Source organism: Brassica napus, chromosome C8 (genome assembly GCF_020379485.1).
Source record: "Brassica napus cultivar Da-Ae chromosome C8, Da-Ae, whole genome shotgun sequence".
NCBI lineage: Eukaryota > Viridiplantae > Streptophyta > Magnoliopsida > Brassicales > Brassicaceae > Brassica > Brassica napus.
The window spans coordinates 46990670-47013791 of record NC_063451.1 but is presented as its reverse complement, the minus strand read 5'-3'; the positions used below and the strand labels follow the sequence as shown (position 1 = coordinate 47013791).

At 34.4% G+C, this 23122-nt stretch overlaps 2 long non-coding RNA genes and 2 pseudogenes across 2 annotated transcripts; all 4 read left to right on the top strand.

Annotated features, from left to right (window-relative positions):
- The first annotated feature begins 143 nt into the window (after positions 1-143).
- Positions 144-2405, top strand: LOC125591317. Its single transcript, XR_007327264.1, has 4 exons — positions 144-514; positions 1642-1715; positions 1818-1907; positions 2211-2405. It is a non-coding gene; the product is annotated as an uncharacterized LOC125591317 (long non-coding RNA).
- A 5036-nt stretch (positions 2406-7441) lies between these two features.
- LOC106413624 lies at positions 7442-10148 on the top strand. The gene is made up of 2 exons (XR_007327265.1): positions 7442-9705; positions 9801-10148. It is a non-coding gene; the product is annotated as an uncharacterized LOC106413624 (long non-coding RNA).
- Positions 10149-12799: 2651 nt separating this feature from the next.
- LOC106415815 lies at positions 12800-16439 on the top strand (annotated as a pseudogene).
- A 2337-nt stretch (positions 16440-18776) lies between these two features.
- On the top strand, positions 18777-22322 carry LOC106415855 (annotated as a pseudogene).
- Positions 22323-23122: the final 800 nt, after the last annotated feature.

Below are 23122 nucleotides of genomic sequence, written 5' to 3'. Positions count from 1 at the left end.
TTTGGGTTTTGAGTGCATTTATCTGTCTTGTCCCTACATGTGATTGATGAGATTTGATCAAGTGGTGAATAAAAAACTGGGTCCCTTACGTTTTGTGGATATTTTTATTGAGTGGCCTTAATAATTACCTCTTTTCAATAAAGTGATCGAGACGACTTGGCGTTTACTGAATTCACGAGAATGACAAACAAAATTCAAACTCAATAGCATATTTCTTTATTAGCAAACTGTAAACTAAGCTTCCTTGGTTGCATAGTGGATCTCTCTTTGTGCGTGAGTCAAGTCAAGTGCAGGATGGGTAGTTGCTTCTCTATCCAAATATCAGGCGATTCAGTATTGGACCGTGTTGGTAGCTGCTTATGCGGAGAGGGCAATCATATTCTTAACCTTGAGAAGAATTTGGTGGCTCTGGAGAAAGCCATGGTAGAACTCAAGGCAAGGCGAGATGATGTGTTAACAAGGGTCCGATTTAGAGAAGCCAAAGGTCAACGAAGGCTAAGCGCGCGAAGTCCAGGTATGGCTTACTAGTGTTGAGACCATCGAAAACCACTTTGATGATCTAAATAATAATAGAACTATGGAACTCCAAAGGTTGTGTCTTTCTGGTCTTTGTTCAAAAAACTTAATATCTAGCTTCCATTATGGGAGAAGGGTTTCTATGATGCTGAGAGAGGTTAAGGATCTTCTCAAACCTAATGGAGATTTTAAAGCTGTTGCGGCTGAAGTTGTTGTGACTGGATGTGTGGTGGAGGAAAGGCCTCTACAACCAGTAATTTTTGGTCAAGAAACGATGCTGGAAAGGGCGTGGAAGCACCTTATGGATGATGAGACTGCAATTATGGGCCTCTGCGGTATGGGTGGAGTAGGAAAAACAACTCTTCTCACACAGATAAACAATAAGTTTCGTGAGGCAGTTGATGGTTTCCAGATTGTCATTTGGGTTGTGGTGTCCAGTGATCTACGGGTTCACAAGATTCAAGATGATATCGCTAAGAAGTTAGGCCTTCGCGGAGAGGAGTGGGACATGAAAGAGGAAATAGATAAGGTCACTGATATACATGCTAAGTTGAAGAATAAAAAATTTGTCTTGTTATTGGATGACATTTGGAGGAAAATCTATATATAATAGCAAACTCACAGTGATGTCAGCATTTTTTATAGGAAAATAAAATTGAAATCGCAGGGTGGAGATTGTTGCTGTGATTCAATCTAATGGATGAAATTTTAGATTCATTTAGACGTCTGACGTCATCAATACTAACGCAAATTGACGCAAACAGCATCTCTTCGTTTCCTTTTTCTGAATAGTCACTTCTCAGAAGACACAACTTTTCAGAATAAAATACTTTTAACAAATTTATTTATGGTTTCTTAATCTCATCAGATCATCATTGTGCTTAGTTTCCATTCAATTCATCTTCCTTTCTTCGAATTTTCTCTTCTTTGTGTAGATTTTTTTTATTTAGTATGGAATATCTCTTATCTGTCACCGCCAATAAACCTAACTGATGAGTCTTTGTTCCTGCCGTTGATCTGCATATGAACTTTGCTGAATTTTTCTCTTATTCTCTTTTTTTTTTCTGATTAACTACCACTCTTTTCTCTCCCCAACCCACTGATTATTTACTTTATCATTCTCAGAGGCAGAGAACATATCTTCTTTCTCAAAAACTCAGTGATCTCTTCTGGTAACGTTTTCCATCCATAAAATCAGAGTAAGTATACCTGTAAGATCCATGATTCAAAACGCAGTGGTTGTTTTTATGTAAAAAAAGAAAGAAAACACTTCAAATGTTCATTTTGATTCCTGTTTGCAGCCGGACAAGTGGAGGAGATACATATCGATGTGTTTCCTTCTCACCGAACAATCACGGTTTCGACTCGCCTTTGAGACCAGATTCAATCGGGTAAGTTACTCTTTCTTTTGGTATCATCTGTACATGCGAGAAAATCTGTCACAGTGAAATTTAGGAGAACTTTGTTCTGGTGTATTGGATACTCTCTCAAACTTTCAGTAAGTAGTTTGTTATACCAACAAAATTGCTCAGTCCGGAAGATTATAACCTTCCAGGCATGGGAGACCTCTTTTGTTCGTCTGTAATTCTATTAACAATAGTGCTATCATTTGTCCAAATACTGTGTTTTCTTTATTACTTCGTATGTGTTATCTGTTGTGATCTTTTGAAGTTAAATGAACATATTCTCAAAAGGTGTGAACTTCAAGTCCAAAGATAGGCGTCGGTAAACACAAGATGTGCATGGATATTGCGAAGCTGTGATAAAATCTCATCAATAATATTTGAATTTGCAAGGAGGCTTTTTTTGACAAGAATTTGATAGTGTGCAATTACACTTTTGTAAAGTGAAGCTTAAATAAATGACAAACGATCTAGAACTAACCGTCACATATATAGCCATTATATAAAATTTTGTCTGTTTATCAAGTAGCATGCGAAATTAAATTTTTGATAAGATGAATTTTTTTGATTAGAAATCTAATACCCATCTAAAATATACTAGATCTTGATCCGCGCAACCGCACAGGTTTTTGTTTTCATTTATTTTTATATAAATATTTTGTTTTCAATTCTAAATTGCTATATATTATAATATATGTGTCTATCAATTTTTAAAATATAATAAGTTTACTGTATATTTTTTCATTGAATAGAATGTTTCAAACTTTCACATGTATTTGTATATTCTTCTATAAATATATTTTTGGATTATTATTTCATTATTAAAATCATAACAATATATATAAAGATTAGTAAAATATTGTTTTATTGTCATATTCAAAGATATTGTAACATTTCACAAATTTATAAAGTTTTTAAAAAATTAAACTTTTCGCTTCATAGATTTATATTATCGAGTAAATAATTAAACATTTAATTTTTGTTTAATTTTTAAAATAAACTAGATAGTTTAAAATTTGTTTTCATTGGTTTAAGGTAGTAAAGATTAATCATTGTTAGATAATATGATTTTTGTTATTTAAAAAAAATCTTTCTAATTTTAAAAGTTAACATCGACAAATATTTAAATATTTAGCATATAGAGGTATAGTATTACAACATTAAATTATAACTATTTAATTTATATTATCTATGAATCCAATGGATCATCTATTCTTTAAATCCAATTATTGATAGCCCAATAAAAATTTCTGGTAGACCCAAAATTTAAATGATAAGATTAGATATTAAATGTAATATGACTTTCTAGGAATGAGTCCATTTTCTGAAAAAAAATCATACATAAATCAAAGTTGTGTCTTCTGTTTTAATATATGAGATGTAACAAGCAAGATAACTGGTCACGGTAAATCCAGCAAAATTAACCTGTGCAAATTGTAATTTTTAGGATAAAATTACATATAGGATATATACATATTTGTGTTGAATACTAAAATATTATTATTATCTTTTTGAAATCTAGAGTTAAAACTAACCGATATGAATAGAAAGACACACAGATTTTAGAAGGAAAAACATAGAAAGCGTCTAAACACTTACGAAGTAAATAAATTATAATAATTAATCAGTATCTGAATCAGATTTAAATTATAATTATAATAATTTTAAATAATATTATTTTATTTTTAGTTAGACAACTGATTTTATTGAAAATATTTAATCGGTTCGATTATCGTACATGATTGAGTTGGTTATTTTTAATATGTGTACATTAGATTTAGATTGTTGGAAACTTTTATTAAAACCAATTGTTTTAAAATATACTTAGATTACTGTTGTTAGTTATACTAAAATAATTGTCTTTCTATAATTTTCTTAGATTAATGTTGTTTAAATCTATATATACTAAAATTAGTATTTACTTTCTTTAATAAAAAATAGAAAATAAGATGGAAGTATGGATAGGTTCGAAATTGTATCATCAAACCAAACATAAAATCTACTATATTTTGTAAATACTTTTTATTTATTTATTCAATTCTATAGAACTATAAATAAAAATATTGGTGGGTAAAAATATTATTTTTAATAGTTTTAATTTTTTTAATATCTGTTATGTTCTTTGAGATTATATTTCAAAGGGATATTTTTGAAATACTATGTTTTTCTCTTTGTGATTTTTAAGGTATATATTATATCACATTTTGTTTTTTGTTTTTTAATTTCCATTTTATATATGTTATTTGGAAAGCAATTTATCAGAAAAATAATTAAAAATTAAAATTCAATTTTGAAACAAATTATCTTAATATATATATTATGTTGTTTGAATTTTGTTTTAAAACTAACTTTATATTTTCAAATATGAATCTTATTATTTATGAAATTTCATTTTTAATGATATCATATATACATATATATATAGAATATGACCACTATTTCCATTTTATAATATGTGATTTCAAAACCAATATAAAAAGAAACTAAAAAATAAAAAAGATTATCAAACAAATGTTAATAATGGCATTACTTATATTATGACCACGTTTTTGCATTTTATAAACATTTCATTTTATATATGTGATTTGAAACCAATATAAAAAGGAAACAAATTATCAAAAATGTTAATAATGACATTACTTAAAATTTTTATTATTTGTTAATGATATAATTATAATTAACCATTCTAATAATTGAGAGAATGACACGTAAAAACTGATTTTTCAAATAATATTATAGATATAGATGTATAAAATACCATTTATACATTTTTCATAACAACATTATCTTAACAAAAGGCATTTGCGAATTTGACTTTCCATTAAGAGCTCTTTCATAATGTTATTATAAATTATATCATTTTTTTTATAAATTATACAAGATTTTGAATTTTGTTATACATTATATATTATACACTTTTTACCGATGTTTACAAGAAAATATTTAAAGCTTTTGTCTTTTGAACTCTATTTATTTCAATTTGACAACTTCTCAACAGTAAATCATTAATTTTAAATATTCTTGATTCAAAATATTGATAAACAATAGTATCATAGTGTGTTCAATTCCAAACTAAAAAAACATGTTTTGAAAAAATAAAAATAATTGTGATTCATTTTGTAGAATAAATCTTTTCTTAGATATTTAAGTGAATCGTTAATTGGGACCATTTTAATAGATATCTGTAATTTGTAGGTGAATATTTGAAACAATTTAATTAAAACGAAAAGACACAATGGTAAGAGAAAAATATACAAACTTATATATTTCGATAATTTCATTTAAATCTATGTAACTTTTAAGATGAAACGTCACATTTAAAGATGAAATACAGAACCTTAACATTTGTTTGGATTCCAGAGTATATAGTTATTATATGATAATATTTTAACAATATATTAGGAATTGACACATCATTACAAAAAGATATTCCATTGCATATGTAAAGACACATAATTATAAAAAAATACACTTATTGAAATATTTTAACAACTTATCAAAAAATAATTGGTGAGAAGACAAAACTTTCAAAACTAATAATTGTAGAAATACATATTGATTGGGATGTTTTTAACTGCTTACTTTCCCATTAGTTGCATGTTAGAAAAAAAAAATAATCTCATTTTTTTTACGAAAAGACTTATTAAAAAAGTTGTAATAACTTTTTAAAAAAATTATTAAGATATTATAACTACTTTTTTAAAAGTTATAATAGTTGCATGTTAAAAATATTAAAAAAAACTTATTTGATATTTTCACTATTTTTTTTTTAACTTTTCCAATAGTCACATGTTGGAAAACAAAATTAATTTCATTTTGATGAAAATAATTATTTTTATAATGAGAATACACAACTCTTAAAATAATAATTATGAAAAGCATTTCTTAAGATATCATAACTATTTAAGAAATAGTAACTGTTTGTTGCAACATTTGATAACCAACCATTGTAACCCAATTAACCATTGAAATCTTTAAGGTTTAACCATTGTAACATTTGGTTTCTACATAAAAAGCTCAAAAGAAGTGTGCATTAACAAAATGCAATAATAAGAAATAGTGAAATAAAAAAGAAAAGAGAACAAAAGAGAGAGAAATTTACAACCCAAAAGATTTATAAATTTTATTTAGAGAAACTATTATCTTTTACATTTTAGTCTTTCATAAGAGATTTGATTATTCTCCACATATATTTTTGTTACCTAAAACTTGACAAAGAGTTACAATGCTTGTAGTTTCGTTGAATACTTTTATAACAAATTCGTGGGTTTTCCTAAACATCGAATAAAGAATATAACATGTTTCGTCCCACTAATTTTATCCTAAGTTTAAGAGATACTTCTATGTTAAAAGTTAACCATTTTGCCATAATATTTGAAGGATGGTATACATGATTTCTTAAAAAAATTTAAGAAACATTAGAAATTACTGTAATTATTTGAAATTAAACAATTAAAAATAGACAACCATTGTTAAAGCTTATTTTCTTCAGATATTCGTCTTTGGTTATAACCGTTTGTGATACTAAAAATATTTTTTATAGTTGTAGTTTAAAGTATTTTTATTTTATTTCATATAACAACAACTCAATTGTAGGTTTTTGTTTGACAATGCTCTCAAATTAAGATTTTTTGAAATAATTTTTATATTAATTAAAAATTATCTAAAGTAGTGTAGAGTTGAATTCCAATTCACTGAGAGAATATTAAAATCATTTCAATTGTATAATAAGAGATGTATAAAATGATCCAAATACCAAAATCATTTTAAATAGAAATCTACATAAAAAAAGTAAACCCTCATCAAATGGTAATATTCCTAATATAAATTTTAGTATATATACTTTATTTAGTAACCACTTATTTAATTAAAATAGTATCTTTAACACTTATTTTTCATAAAAATATTATATTCTAATATTAAACATTTATTGCACGATATTTTCTTGTTTCAAATTTGAATGGTTATTTCTCAGTGTACACATTTGAACACTAAAGGTGGCCAGTTTGAATTATTTCTTTAAAGTATTCAAATTTGTTTAGAGTAATTATTTTATTTTTCTGCAGAATATAATGGTGGACGGTCTGACACGCAGTGCTCGAAAACAACTGTGACAAAAAGTAATAAAGTAGTTTGCAGAGTCTTAGTTGAATATGTATTACATCTTGATTTAGAAAAAAAAAATATTTTCTTTCATTTGTATTCCCTTAATAATCCCATAATTTAACATACAAGTTCTTCGGTAGTCTAAAATATTTTTTTATAAAATTTATTTTCCATCAAAATTTATATATTTATAATCTTCGACACTGTAATTTTTGTTTTGTAGATTTACATCAATCTCGTATAACTCACTGTTTAGTACATTTTATTTATATGTTACTAACAATGTTGAACATTAAATTTGAAGGATTGCATAGTATTTTTGGTACATTTTATTTCTAATCGATATGTAATAATTTAAAAATATTTTGAGTTATGTATTTTCATTTTAAGTATATCATTTATACTTTTTTTTTACAATATTTACTTTTATATATTATCATTTTACTTACCATTTTATATAGTAATTTAAATATTTCTATTTTAATTTTAATATAAACGGCTTCCCCCGTAAATCGCGGGGGTCCAAATCCTAGTAGATTTAACAGAAATTGGAGTCCCATTTCCGACAAAGGAAAATGGATGCAAAGTAGTATTCACCACTCGTTCCAGCGAAGTATGTGGCCGCATGGGGGTTGATGATCCAATGGAAGTCCAATGTCTAACAGACAATGAAGCGTGGCATTTGTTCGAAAAAAAAGTCGGAACACTCACGTTAAAAAGCCACCCACGCATTCCTGAACAAGCAAGAAAAGTTGCCGGAAAATGTCGTGGCCTACCGTTAGCTCTCAACGTCATTGGCGAGACCATGTCAAGCAAGAGAACTATACAAGAATGGCAGCTTGCAATTCAGGTTTTGAACTCGTATGCTGCAGATTTCTGTGGCATGGTTGACCAAATCCTTCCTATTCTAAAGTACAGCTTTGACAATTTGAAGGGTGACCGGATCAAATCATGCTTCCTATATTGCTCTCTTTTTCCTGAAGATTATTTGAATAGAAAAAGAGAAGTTGATAGACTACTGGATATGCGAGGGATTCATAAGTGAAAATGAAGATAGAGAAGGAACAGTAAACCAAGGTTATGATATAATTGGTATCCTTGTCCGTGCATGCTTGCTGCTGGAGGAAGGAAGTAACAAATCAAAGGTGAAAATGCATGATGTGGTTCGTGAGATGGCTCTATGGATATCTTCTGACCTTGGAGATAATAGAGAAAAGTGTATCGTGAGAGCCGGTGTTGGGTTATGTGAGGTACCGGAAGTCGAGAAGTGGAGTGCGGTGGAGAGGATGTCATTGATGAATAATAAGGTTGAAAAGATATCTGGTAGTCCAAACTGTCCCAAACTAACAACTCTATTCCTCCAAGAAAACAGGCGATTGGGAAGTATCTCTGGTGAATTCTTTATGTGCATGCCAAAAGTAGTTGTTTTGGATCTATCACACTTGCCTCTTTGTGGATTGCCGGAGGAAATATCAGAGTTAGTCTCCCTAAAATATCTTGATTTGTCAAGATTAGGCCTGCGACTTCGGTTTTCCGAAACCGAACCGAACCGTCGGTTTTCTGTTAACCAAAGTTTTTAAAAACAATTCCGAAATAAACCGAATGAAATTTCGGTTCGGTTCGGTTCAGTTATCGGTTTATTTCGGTTTTTAATTTTATTTCCGAAAATAACCGAATTTTTAAATTTTCGGTTAATTTTGGTATAATTTTTCCAAAATATTTGGATATTTTCGGTAAATTCGGTTATTTTTGGGTTATTCGGTTATTTTCGGTTCGGGTTTTCGGTTATTTTCGGATATTTTTGGTTATTTTCGGTTTTTAAATTTTTTTTTTTTGAAAATCATAAACCGAACCGAAAACCGAATTAATTTTCAAAACCATACCGAATTGAACCGAATTGAAAACCGAACCGAAAACCGAAAAAACTGGTTCGGTCCGGTTCGGCCCATTCGGTTCGTACAAAAATCCCAGGCCTAGTAGTCAAGATCAATGATCTTTCGACTACCTGTTGGTCTCTGGAAATTGAAAAATCTAATACATTGAGGGTATGAATATTCGGAGAATCCATGGAATATCTAAGTTGTCGACTTTAAGAACATTAAAATTACTGGGTTGCAAACAACTTAAGTTTGCCGAAAGCTGGAAGGAGTTGCTTCTCTTGAAAGATTTAGAAGTTCTAACCATTGAAATCGAGTCGGAACTGGTTTTGGAGAAACTGTTTTTCTCGCACATGGGGAGGAGATGTATTCAAAAGGTAGTTATCATAGGCATTCCGGAAATATCAGTAAAAGGTCTTTGCTGATATTTGACGTGGTTGTTGTTCGCTCCAAACCTTATACATCTAAGTCTGACGAATTTAGGCCAACTAGAAGAAGTAGTGAGCAGAGAGAAAGCTGATGAGTTGCAGGTACAGGATATTATTCCTTTTGGAAATCTAGAAACTCTAGCGATGCTGAACTTGCCTGCGGTGAAGAGCATCTACTGGGCTCCCCTGCCATTTCCATGTCTGAGGGAAATGACCATAGACCGATGTCCGTCACTAGCAAAGCTTCCGCTAGATTCCAAAAGCGTAGCTGAAGTTGAAAGATTTGTCATAAAATGTGAAGCGGCAGACTGGATAGAAAGGATTGAATGGGAGGACAAAGCCACGAGACTCCGTTTCCTGCCTTCACGGAGAAAGGTACAGTATATGTCTTCTCCTCTCCTTTCACTATCTCATTTCCAAATATTTTATTTCCAAAACTGAGGAAACCTTTCCTTCTTTGATTGGTTTAGATGATGACGTACTACGAATAAGGCAACCCAGTGAGGCAAGTTGGTTTCCAATAAACCATCATACCGAATATGTGTCTCAGTAGAGTCTTACTCTGCTTTTTCTACTGTTTTGTGTCCGTCATAGTACACTCCTGAAAACCATCAGACGTGTTTCAGACAGTTACTCTCCTTTTTTTTTTTTTGCTTCCTCTATGTCAGTTGATTTGTATCGAAACTTCTCGTTTCTGCAAACGTTGTGGTTGTGTTTTGGAGTGTGTGTGTGTATGTTCATTGTAATGTATTTGTTTAATCTATAATACATAGCTATGATACTTCAAGTGGGAAGCAAATGAAATGTCTCGTTATCCATAAGATGGTGTGTGAAACCCATAATAAACGAATAACTAACGGTCTTATCTTCTGACATTTTTCGGATGAATAAAACATTTCTCTTCCCTTAATGGGCAGATATCAATGGCTGGATTTGTTAACTCAGATCGACTGATATGCCATTCTTCAGTAGCATTATGTGTACATTTGTTTCTATCTGTTTATGTATTTCTAATGTATGCGATCTTTGAACCGCGTAGAAGGGACGACTGAAGACGGTCGCCGCTGGATTCTGTCTTCCTCTCTTCCCTCCATTAACTTCAGTCTCCGGAGATCTATTCCTCTTCTCCATCTCTCGGAGCTGGTATCCGTCTTTACTTCTTGTAATGTCTATAATCACCTGTTAGGAAACTATGCTATAAAAAGTTGCTGAGTTCTTAGCTGATGATGCAATGACTCTGCTTGCTTTAGTTCTTAGCTGAATAGTATTGTTTTATGGTTTATACAGAATAGTTAAATGTGGAAGTATAAGTAACAAACTGTGTTTTTGATGTATGTGTAACTTTGTTCATGGATGAGATGGGGTTCCTTAAAGTTCTGAGCTTTATATTTTTTCTGGAATGCTTTACTTTTTCCCCTAAGTGAGAAGAATGAGCTAGATGCTGTATCAGCTTTTAGCGAGATTGTTCCTGATACAGTCTTTTTTTTCTATGACTTTGAGAGGCAAGTTACATCTCTACTTCATGAAACTTTAGTTACTCCTATTTCATTAAACCAGAGTCAGAAAGATTGTATTGAGTTTTTGTCTGGATCGAGGATACAATAAATGCTAAACTTAACATCTTAAACTCTTTAGTATTGGGCTCGTAACCATCCACGAGATACAGAAATTGAATCTGCTATCAAATCCGGAGACGATGCCGGTTTGGCCTTGGTCAAAAGATCATATAGCTACATTCACAAGCATGGTTACAAGTCCAAGCTTATGGCTGCTGCTGTCCGAAACAAATAAGACTTGTTCAGTTCTTCTCGGGTTAACTCAACCCCCGCTTTGACCATCAAAATCTGATTCCATTCTAACTCTCAGTGTTATCCTCAATCTCAGGGTTGATTATGTCATTGCTTCATTAAAGGTACTGCAATCTCTCAAAGACTCACCTGCCTTTCCTGACGATGAAAAATACTCATTCGTTCGGAAACTTTCTCCTGATACCGCAACACACTACAACTTCACCAACAAAGAGGTTAGTTCTGATTACTAAACCTTATAACCAACACTTCTGGTTAGTTTAACCGCTGTCTAATCATTTTTGTTTGATTCTAGTTTAGCTGATAAAATGGGACCACCTAAGCTTGGCTTCAGCTATTATGGGTCCTTGCACCCGTGGAGCTTTTGTCAGCTGGTGTGGAAGGTTATGCAAACCTAGCTAAACGTATTGAAGAGCTCTTTGGGAAGATTTGGGCCACCTCCAAATGCCTAAAACGAAGCTTTTATCTTCGTTACTAAGGATCTTAAATCAATAAGAGAAGTTTTGCCGTCGCTGAAAACCTAAAATTGATGAATATTTGTTTTGGAGGTTTGTTATGTGAAGACGCTCCGTGGGTATGTTTGTGTAAGTGTGTGACACACTGTGTGTCTTGTGGCTGTTGTATTTCCAAAATGTAAAAAAATGTAGAGCAGCAAGCTAACAATATATCCTGATAAGGATGCATATCTGGGGTTTACATGGAAAAATAATAGTATGTGGAGTGATTTCAGGAATGTGTAACAATAAGGTGATTGTTTGTAAAACTCTGCCTACAGATGGTGGAAAATGGTAGTTTGTCATCGCATGACTGCGCACTCATCACTAAATCAAATACTAATATGCGTTCCAGTAATTCAATATTTTCACCATTATAGACACATTTAACTATTTTTCTGAGAAAATTCATATGAACTTTTAACTTATATTGGAACTCTTGACGTTGGTTTATACATTTTTGGGTTAATTTCACTTAATTTATTTTGATAGAGTTTCTTTTGACGAATCTGGAAAATAATAAAGAAGCTGATGATATTCGTTCGGGCCCAACCCTTTTTTCTTCGTATGGATTTGGTTGTGTCGGCCGGTCTTTGTTGTCGAACTACAAACCTTCTGCGCCAGAAGGAAGGTTCGGTTTAGTAAACATTCAGCAGTATCACCACGTCATGCTTACTTGTCAAACAGTCAAACCCAATTTCGCAGGGTTCATCGTGAAACAAGAAATAGACCACACGGTATTGAATCTCGAGCTAACGAGAAGAAGAGACAATCCGGCAAACGGATCGTAAAAATGAGAATTTTCTCGAAAATGAGAAACTCGTTACGTAGTTCATTCGGTTTTCGATTTTATGATGTGAGCTCGCATGTTTCGTTGGTGATGCAGTCTCCCTTTCTCTGTGTTTGATATTTAATTCCAGCTCACCTGATCTCAAACGGATAATACATATGATCTTTCTTTATAGGAGTTAACTTGTGTTGATTAAAAAATTGATCTTTGCCTTTGTCTGTCTTTAGTTTCTATCTTGTTTATTTCAATCGAATTAGGCTATAAGTTCACGGGTTTTGACTTTATACGTAGTGACCTGCTATGGTAAGTTTCTATCTTGTTTATGTCTTGTCTCTTCATGAGCTGCGCGCGATGACAAGTTGTTTCTACATCTCATTTGCATATCAGTGTGAATAAAAATTGGGCCCCCTAAGTTTTGTATTTATTGAAATTGCCTCATTTTCAACCAAAGTGATAGAGTCCACTTGTTTTCTTATATCCCGACGACTTGACTTTAGGCATAGTTCCTTATTGGCAAATTTTAAAGTAAACTTCCTTGGTTGCATTGTGGAACTCTCTTTGTGTGTCAATTCAAGTGCAGGATGGGTGGTTGCATCTCTATCCAAGTATCATGCGATCAAGTGCTGAACCGTGTTGGTAGCTGCTTCTGCGGAAAAGGCAATCATATTGGTAACCTTGAGAAGAATTTGGTGGATCTGGAGAAATCCATGGGAGTACTTAAGGCAAGGCGAGATGATGTGTTAACAAGGGTGGGTGCAAGGGGAAGAAGCAAAAGGTCACCGAAGGCTAAACGAAGTCCAGGTATGGCTTACTAGTGTTCAGACCATCGAAAACCATTTTGATGATCTAAATATTACTAGAACCAGGGAACTCCACAGGTTGTGTCTTTTTGGTGTTTGTTCGAAAAACTTTAAATCCAGCTTCCATTACGGGAGAATGGTTTCTCTTATGTTGAAAGAGGTTGAGAATCTCAAATCTAGTGGAGTTTTTGGAGCTGTTGCGCTTAAAAAGCCAGTTGTGAGATGTGTGGTGGAGGAAAGGCCTCTACAAGCAGCAATTTTTGGTCAAGGAAAAATGCTAGAAACGGCGTGGAACCGCGTCATGGATGATGAGACTGGAACTATGATGGGCCTCTACGGAATGGGCGGAGTAGGAAAAACAACTCTTCTCACACAGATCAGCAAAAGGTTTCGTGAGACAGCCCATGGTGCTCAGATTATCATTTGGATTGTGGTGTCCAGTGATCTACGAGTAGAGAAGATTCGAGATGATATCGCCGAGAAGTTAGGCCTCCGCGGAGAGGCGTGGAACCTATGGAGGATAAGAAATTTGTCTTGTTGTTGGATGACATTTGGAGGAAAGTTGATTTAACAGAAATTGGAGTCCCTTTTCCTACAAGGGAAAACGGATGCAAAGTAGTATTCACTACTCGTTCTAGAGAAGTATGTGGTCACATGGGGGTTGATGATCCAATGGAAGTTCAATGTCTAACAGACAATGAAGCGTGGGACTTGTTCGAGAAAAAAGTCGGACCACTCACGTTAAAAAGCCACCCAAGTATTCCTGAACAAGCAAGAAAAGTTGCTGAAAAATGTTGTGGCCTACCGTTAGCTCTCAACGTCATTGGCGAGACCATGTCATGCAAGAGAACTATACAAGAATGGGATCTTGCGGTTCAGGTTTTGAATTCGTATGCTGCAGACTTTTCTGGCATGGAAGACCGAATCCTTCCTATTCTAAAGTATAGCTATGACAACTTGAAGAGTGAACACATCAAGTCATGCTTCCAGTATTGCTCTCTTTTTCCTGAAGATTATTTGATAGAAAAAGAGAAGTTGATAGACTACTGGATATGTGAGGGATTCATAAGTGAAAAAGAAGATAGAGAAAGAAGAGTAAACCAAGGTTATGATATAATTGATACTCTTGTCCGTTCATGTTTGCTGCTGGAGGAAGAAAACAACAAATCAAAGGTTAAATTGCATGATGTGGTCCGTGAGATGTCTCTATGGATATCATCTGATTTTGGAGAAAACAGAGAAAATTGCATCGTGCGAGCCGGTGTTGGGTTATGCGAGGTACCGAAAGTCGAAAAGTGGAGTGCTGTCGAAAAGATGTCACTGATGATTAATAAGATTGAAGAGATATCTGGTAGTCCCAATTTCCCCAAACTAACAACTCTATTCCTCCAAGAAAACATGCCATTGGCAAGTATCTCAGGTGAATTCTTTAAGTGTATGCCAAAACTAGTTGTTTTGGATCTATCTGAGAACTTGGGTCTTAATAGATTGCCGGAGGAATTATCAGAGTTAAACTCCTTAAAATATCTTGATTTGTCAAGAACAATGATCTTGCGACTACCTGTTGGTCTCTGGAAGTTGAAAAAGCTAGTACATTTGTACCTAGAGGGTATGAGGGATCTTCTGAGTATGGATGGAATATCTAAGTTGTCAAGTTTAAGAACATTAAAGTTACTAGGTTGCAAACAACTTAGGTTTGACAAAAGCTGGAAGGAGTTGGTTCTCTTGAAACATTTAGAAGTTCTAACCATTGAAATCAAGTCAAAATTGGTTTTGGAGAAACTGTTTTTCTCACACATGGGGAGGAGATGCGTTGAAAAGGTTGTTATCAAAGGAACATGGCAAGAATCTTTCGGATTCTTGAACTTTCCGACTATTCTTCCTAGCCTCAAAGGTTCTTGCTTCTTAAGTCTCTCTTCTGTGGCTATAAAAGACTGTGGTTTAAAGGATTTGAAGTGGTTGCTGTTCGCTCCAAACCTTATACATCTAGCTCTGGTGAATTTAATGCAACTAGAAGAAGTAGTGAGCATTGAGGAAGCTGATGAGATGCAGGTACAAGGTATTGTTCTTTTTGGAAAACTAGAAACTCTACTGATGAGTGACTTGCCTGAGGTGAAGAGCATCTACGGGACTCCCCTGGCATTTCCATGTCTGAGGGAAATGGACATAGAACAATGTCCGAAACTTGGGAAGCTTCCGCTCAGTTCCAAAAGCGTCGCTGAAGTTGAAAGGTTTGTTATAATATACAGATCGGCAGATTGGATAGAAAGGGTTAATTGGGAGGACGAAGCCACGAGACTCCGTTTCCTGCCTTCACGCAGAATGGTATATCCTCTCTCCCTTCACTATCTCGTTTCCAAATATTTTATTTTCAAACTGAAACCTTTTCTTTGGTTGGTTTAGGAAGACAACCCAGAGAGGCATCTTGATTTGCTATAAACCATCAAACAGCATCTCTTCAATAGTGCACTGTTCAAAACTATCAGACAAACAGATACGTGTTCCAGACATGTTACTCTCCTCTCTTTTTTGCTTCCTCTCTGTCAGTTGATTTGTATCAAACTTCTTTTTTTCTGCAAACGTTGTGGTTGTGTTTTGAAGTGTGAGTGTGTGTGTTCATTGTAATATATGATGCTTGAAGATAGTCTTATATTCTGACATTTTTTTTCGAATAGATAAAAATGGCGGGTGCCACCTTAATGGGAAAATATTAACGGCTGGATTTGTTAACTCAGTCAACGGTTTGCTGAGAAACAAAATATGCAATCCACTTTGCATCTCCTCCTTCTGCAACTCTCTTTGCTTCGATCCAAGTACTAGCCCTCTTTTTTTTTTTTGCTTTATCTAATTCTTCAGTAGCATTCTGTGTACATATGTTTCTCTCTGTTTATGTATTTCACATGTATGTGATCTGTGAACCACACAGAAGGGACGACTGAAAACGGTAGCAGTCGCTTCTCTTCCCTCCATTAACTTCAGTCTTCATGCTTCTGCCAGCTCTTCCTCCTCCTCATCTCCATCTTCTTCATCCCAATTTGGTCTGAAAACTGATGATACAATGGCTGTGCTTGCTTTAGTTCTTAGCTGAACAATGTTGATTTATGGTTCATACCAAATTGTTAAATGTGAAGTGTAAGTACCAAACTGTGTCTTTGATATATGTGTGTAACTATGTTCATGGATGAGGTGGGGTTCCTAAAGTTCTGAGATTTATATTTTTCTGGTTGATCTATCAGCTTTTAGCGATATTGTTCCTGATACAGTCCTTTTTCGATGACTTTGAGAGGTAAGTTACGTCTCTACTTCATGAAACTTTAGTTACTGCTATATCGTTAAACCAGAGTCAGAAAGAATGTATTGAGTTTTTGTCTGGATCGAGGATACAAGAAATGCTAAAGTTAACATCTTAATCTCTTTAGGATTGGGCTCGTAACCATTCAGAAGTTACAGAGATTGAAACTGACACCAAATCCGGAGAAGGTCCCAGTTTGGCCTTGGTTAAATGATCATATAACTACATTCACAAGTATGGTTATAAGTCCAAGCATATGGCTGCTGCTGTCCGAAACAAACAAGACTTGTTCAGTCATCTGATCTTGGGAAAAATAAAGCTACATTTGCCAACTATGGATAGTCTCCGTAGTCTGATCTTGTTGAATTGTGAAATTTCAGAGATAAAGATAGAGAGGCCATCATGGAACACAGATCCGACAAGCTCATGTTTCTTCAACCTCTCCCAAATCATCATTCATGTTTGCTCTAGCCTAAAGGATTTGAATTGGCTGTTGTTTGCTCCAAACATTACTTATCTTATGATTGAGCAGTTAGAGTAGCTAGATGATATAATTAGTGAAGAGAAAGCCACATGTGTTACTAAGGAGCAACAGCAACTGCATATGACTATTTCTTTCCAGAAACTACAGATTCACTTGTCTAATATACCGGAGCTGAAGAGTATCTATTGGAGTCTTTTGTCTTCTTTATGCCTACGTGGAATCTACGTAGAAAGGTGTCCAACGTAGAAAGATGTCCAAAGCTGAGAAAGCTTCCCTTGGATTCTACAAGTAGCATTGTGGGTGAAGAGTTTGTCATACAATACGAGGAGAAAGATTGGGTCGGAAAGTCTTGACTGGAAGGATGAAGCAACCAAAACTCCGTTTCTTACCGTCCACAAAACTGATGCATCCTTTCTCCTAGTCTCTCTATTTTTACAAACACAAATAAATAAATTTACATTGGATTATACTTTACAAAAAGTTTATACCACAAATATAGACTTTAAAAATCAAAATAACCAAAATGTTTCATTAAAGAGGTAAGTATACATTTATAGCTATAGGGTTAACTAATTCAAACCTTAAGGTTTACAGTTAGGAGGTGGAGATTTGGATTTGAGATTTAAAATTTTATAAAATAAAAAATAAATATTAAAAATTTAAAAATAGTTTCAAAAATTAGTTCCGAATTTCAAAAAAAAAAATTTTAAAAAAACTTCGAAAAAAAAAATTCAAAAAAAAATTATAAAAAGTTCGAATTTGAAAACATATAATCTAAAACTATAAAAAAAATATTTTTTTTATTTTTTTATATATCTAGGATATTAGTGTCCTTTTACCTATTAAATAAAACATTGTGGTCATTTTCCTTCTTGTGGTCTATTTTTGTGACTAAAACTTGAAAATAGTCTATTTATGAGAATTGCCCTATACTTTACTTTATATTTCTTCTCCCGTTTCTTTTGTTGCAGTTTTTTCTTTCACAATAATCGTCAAACAAGAATTTCTCTTCAAATGATTCTATTAAAACAATATATAACATTCTATAACTTTGTATTTTTTTTTTTGAACTGCTATAACTTTATATTGTTACAGTGGGTTGTTATTCTTTGTTATTTGAAGACGGTGTGTGGGTATGTTTTTGTAAGTTTGTGTTTTGTGGTTGTTGTGTTTCTAGAATGTGAAAATGTAGAGCAATAAGCTAATAAATAATGTATCCGTATAAGAATGCATATATGGGGCTACTTGTAAAAATAATAGTATGTGGAGTGATTTCGAGAATGTGTAGTAATATGGGGATCATTTGTAAAACTTTTCTATAAAAAGGGAAAAAAATAGTTCGAAATTGCATGATTGCGCACTCATCACTCAGACACCTGTTATCAGACGTATAATGCATACTAGGTTTATTTAAAAAGCAGATTATAATGCTCTTTTGGTTTCTTGGAGTTAACTTATGATTGAAAAAATTGATCTCTGCCTATATCGGTCTGTGACGTCTGTCTTAGTTTCTGTCTTAATTTTCATTCGAATTAGGCATTAAGCTTTCGTGTTTCGAGTGCATATATCTGTCTTTTCTCTTCATGAGCCGGGGTGGTGAATAAAAATCGCCCCCCTTGTTCGACACTACTAAGTTTTGTATTGATTAAGTAGCCTTAAAAAATTGCCTCCGTGTTCGTACCAAACGTGATATAGACGACTTGCGTAATTGCTTGAAAAAAGTCACCTCTATTTTTTTTAATTCCGATGACTTGACTTTTTTCTGAATACAGAAGAAGGACAAATAATATTCCAGTTCTACAGCATAGTTCTTTATTGGCAAATTGTTCCTTAGTCGCATATTTGATCTCTCTTTGTGTGTAAGTCAAGTGCAGGATGGGTGGTTGCATCTCTATCCAAATATCAGGCGATTCGGACCATATTCGTAATCTGGAGAAGAATTTGGTGGCTCTGGAGGAAACCATAAGAGTACTCAAGTCAAGGCGATATGATGTGTTAAGAAGGGTGCAAGAGGAAGAAGGCAAGGGTCAACAAAGGCTAAACGAAGTCCAGGTATGGGTTACAAGTGTTCAGACCATCGAAAATCACTTTGACGATCTAAATATTACCAGAACCAGGGAACTACAAAGGTTGTGTCTTCTTGGTGTTTGTTCGAAGAACGTAAAGTCTAGCTTCCATTACGGGAGAAGGGTTTCTCTCATGTTGAAAGAGGTTGAGAGTCTCATATCTAACGGAGTTTTTGATGTTGTTGCGGCTGAACCGCCAGCTATGAGATGCGTAGTTGAGGAAAGGCCTTTACAACCGGTAATTTTTGGTCGAGAAACGATGCTAGAGAAGGCGTGGAATCGCCTCATGGATGAGGAGACTCAAACTGTGGGCCTCTATGGAATCGGTGGAGTAGGAAAAACAACTCTTCTCACACAGATCAACAATAAGTTGTGTGACGGAGTTGATGGTGTCCAGATTGTCATTTGGGTTGTGGTGTCCAGTGATCTACGGGTTGAGAAGATTCAAGATGATATCGCTGAGAAGTTAGGCCTTCATGGAGAGGAGTGGGACTGGAAAGATAAAAGACATAAGGCCTATGATATACAAGCTCGTATGAAGAATAAGAAATTTGTCTTATTATTGGATAACATCTGGAGAAAAGTGGATTTAGAAGACATCGGAGTTCCATTTCCGACAAGGGAAAACGGATGCAAAGTAGTATTCACCACTCGTTCCAGGGAAGTATGTGGCTACATGGGGGTCGATGATCCAATGGAAGTCCAGTGTCTAACAGACAGTGCTGCGTGGGATCTGTTCAAGAAAAAAGTCGGACCACTCACGTTAAAAAGCCACCCACGCATTCTAGAACAAGCAAGGAAAGTTTCTGAAAAATGCGGTGGCCTACCGTTAGCTCTCAGCGTCATTGGCGAGACCATGTCATGCAAGAGAACTATAAAAGAATGGGATCTTGCGGTTGAGGCTTTTGCTGGCATGGATGACCAAATCCTTCCTATTCTAAAGTATAGCTATGATAACTTGAAGGGTGAGCAGATCAAGTCATGCTTCCAATATTGCTCTCTTTTTCCTGAAGATTATTTGATAGAAAAAGAGAAGTTGATAGACTACTGGATATGTGAGAGATTCATAGGAGAAAACGAAGACAGAGAAAGAACAGTAAACCAAGGTTATGGTATAATTGCTTCCCTTGTCAGTTCATGTTTGCTGCTGGAGGAAGGAAGCAGTATATCAAAGGTGAAAATGCATGATGTGGTTCGTGAGATGGCTCTAGGGATATCATCTGATTTTGGAAAAAAAAGAGAAAAGTGTATCGTGCGAGCCGGAGTTGGGTTAAGTAAGGTACCCAAAGTCGAGAAGTGGAGTGCTGTGGAATAAGATTGAAGGGATATCTGGTAGTCCCGAGTGTCCCGAACTAACGACTCTATTTCTCCAAGAAAACAGCGCGTATATCTCAAGTGGCTTCTTTAAGCATATGCCAAAACTAGTTGTTTTGGATCTATCTCAGAACGATAGTCTTTCTGAATTGCCGAAGGAAATATCAGAGTTAGTCTCCTTAAAATATCTTGATTTGTCAAGAACAGATATCTGGGAGCTACCTGCTGGTCTCTGGAAGTTGAAAAGGCTAATACATTTGTATCTAGAGCGCATGAGGAATCTTGAGAGTATCGATGGAATATCTATGTTGTCGAGTTTAAGAAGATTAAAATTACTAGGTTCCCATCGAGTCCAATTTGACAAAAGCTCGGAGGAGTTGCTTCTCTTGAAACATTTAGAAGTTCTAACCATTGAGATCGGGTCAAATATGGATTTGGAGAAGCTGTTTTTCTCACAAATCGGGAGGAAATGTGTTCAAAAGGTTGTTATCAGAGACATTTTTTACTTTCCGACTGTTCTCCGTAGCCTCAAAGGTCCTTGCTTCCTAAGTCTCTCCTATGTGACTGTAAAAAACTGTGGTGGTTTAAAGGATTTGACGTTGTTGTTGTGCGCTCCAAACCTTATACAACTACACCTGGTGGGTTTAGAGAAACTAGAAGAAGTAGCGAACATAGAGAAAGCTAAAAGGATGCAGGTACAAGGTATTATTCCTTTTGGAAAACTAGAAACTCTAGTGATGCTTGAATTGCCTGAGGTGAAGAGCACCTACTGGACTCCCCTGCCATTTCCATGTCTGAGGGAAATGCACATAGAACAATGTCCGAAACTAAGAAAGCTTCCGCTCAATTCCAGAAGCGTAGCTGAAGTTGAAAGGTTTGTCATACAATATGCACCGGAAAATTGGATAGGAAGGGTTGAATGGGAGGACGAAGCCACGAGACTCCGTTTCCTGCCATCACGCAGAATTGTATATCTCTTCTATCCTCTCTCCGTTTTTACTATCTCATTTCCAAATATTGTTTCCAAAACTGAAACCTTTTCTTTGGTTGGTTTATAGGAAGACAACCCAGGGAGGCATGTTGGTTTCCGATGAACCATCAAACCGAATCTCTGTCTCAATATCGTACTGTTGAAAACCATCAGACCAACACATACGTACGTGTGTCAGACATGTTACTCTACTTTTATTTTTGCTTCCTCTCTGGTTGATTTGTATCAAACTTCCTAATTCTTTTTTTTCTGCAAACGTTGTGAGTGTGAATGTGAGTGTGAGTGTGAGTGTTCATTGTAATGTATGATACTTCAAGTGGGACGCAAATGAAATGTCTCGTTATCCATAAGATGGTGTGTGAAAGTCCTAACCATAATAAATTAATAGCTAAACGATCTTATTTTCTGAAATATTTGGGATAAATAAAAATGGCCGTGCCGACCTTAAACTGAAATATTTGGGATAAATTAATGCTAACGATCTTGGAGCTGGTATTGAATCCTATTTTGGTCTGAAAACTGATGATACAATGGCTGTGCTTGCTTTAGTTCTTAACTGAACAGTGTATGAGTTATGGTTCATACCAAATTGTTAAATGTGAAGTTTAAGTACCAAACTGTCTTTGATGTATGTGTGTAAATGTGAAGATCCCGGTTTGGCCTTGGTCAGAAGATCATATAACTACATTCACAAGTATGGTTACAAGTCCAAGCTTATGTCTGCTGTTGTCCCCTGCTTTGACCATCAAGATTCTGATTCCATTCTAACTCTCAGTGTTATCCTCAGTCTCGGGGTTGATTATGTCATTGCTCCATTAAAGGTACTTCAATCTCTCAAAGACTCACCTTCCATTCAAGATGATTAAAAAGACTCCGTTTGGAAACTTTCTCCTGATACTGCAGCACACTACAACTTCACCAACAAATAGGTTAGTTCTGATCACTAAACCTAACGAGCACTTCTGGTTAGCTCAACCGCTATCTAATATTTTTTGTCAGCTGGTGTGGAAGGTTATGCGAAACGTGTTGCAGAGCTCTTTGGGAAGATTTGGTCACATCCGAATGTCTAAAACGAAGTTTTTATCTTCGTTACTAAGGATGTTAAATCAATAAGAGAACTAAACTCCATGTTAATGAACCTCTTTAGTTTCCTTATCTTTTTTTTTGTTTCCTTGTGTCTTGCTCAATACGGTTCCTTGTGTGAGACTTAGGCTACAAGTTAGCTGAACTAGATTAATCGTCGTCGTGTTCTTTGGTCTGAAACTTGTGGATTAGACACCTACATCCATAAACTTATGTGTGAACCAAATAATAAGTTGAATGAAGACAAAGGGCCTGTTTGTTTATCTATCTAAATGAGCCATCTGGATGAAGATGAGAGTTTTGTTTGTTTATGCACTAAAAATGCAACTCATCCAGATGGATCATCCGAATGACTTTCAGAAATTTAGGCTTGATTTTAAAGTCAATCCAGCTGAACCAATTTGGATCATTTGAATGAAGATGATTCATTCAAAATGGTATAATGTCTATTATGCCCATAATGTAATTCACAAATTACAAACCTAAACATAATATCATTTTGTCACACACGAAAACTGACAAAACCACAAAAACGCGTTTTTCCGCGAAAACCTAAAAACTAATTTTTCATGTCAAAACCCCAAAACACATTTTTCCGCCAAAATTGGAAAACGCGTTTTTATCCAGCTGAACCAATTTGGATCATTTGAATGAAGATGATTCATTCAAA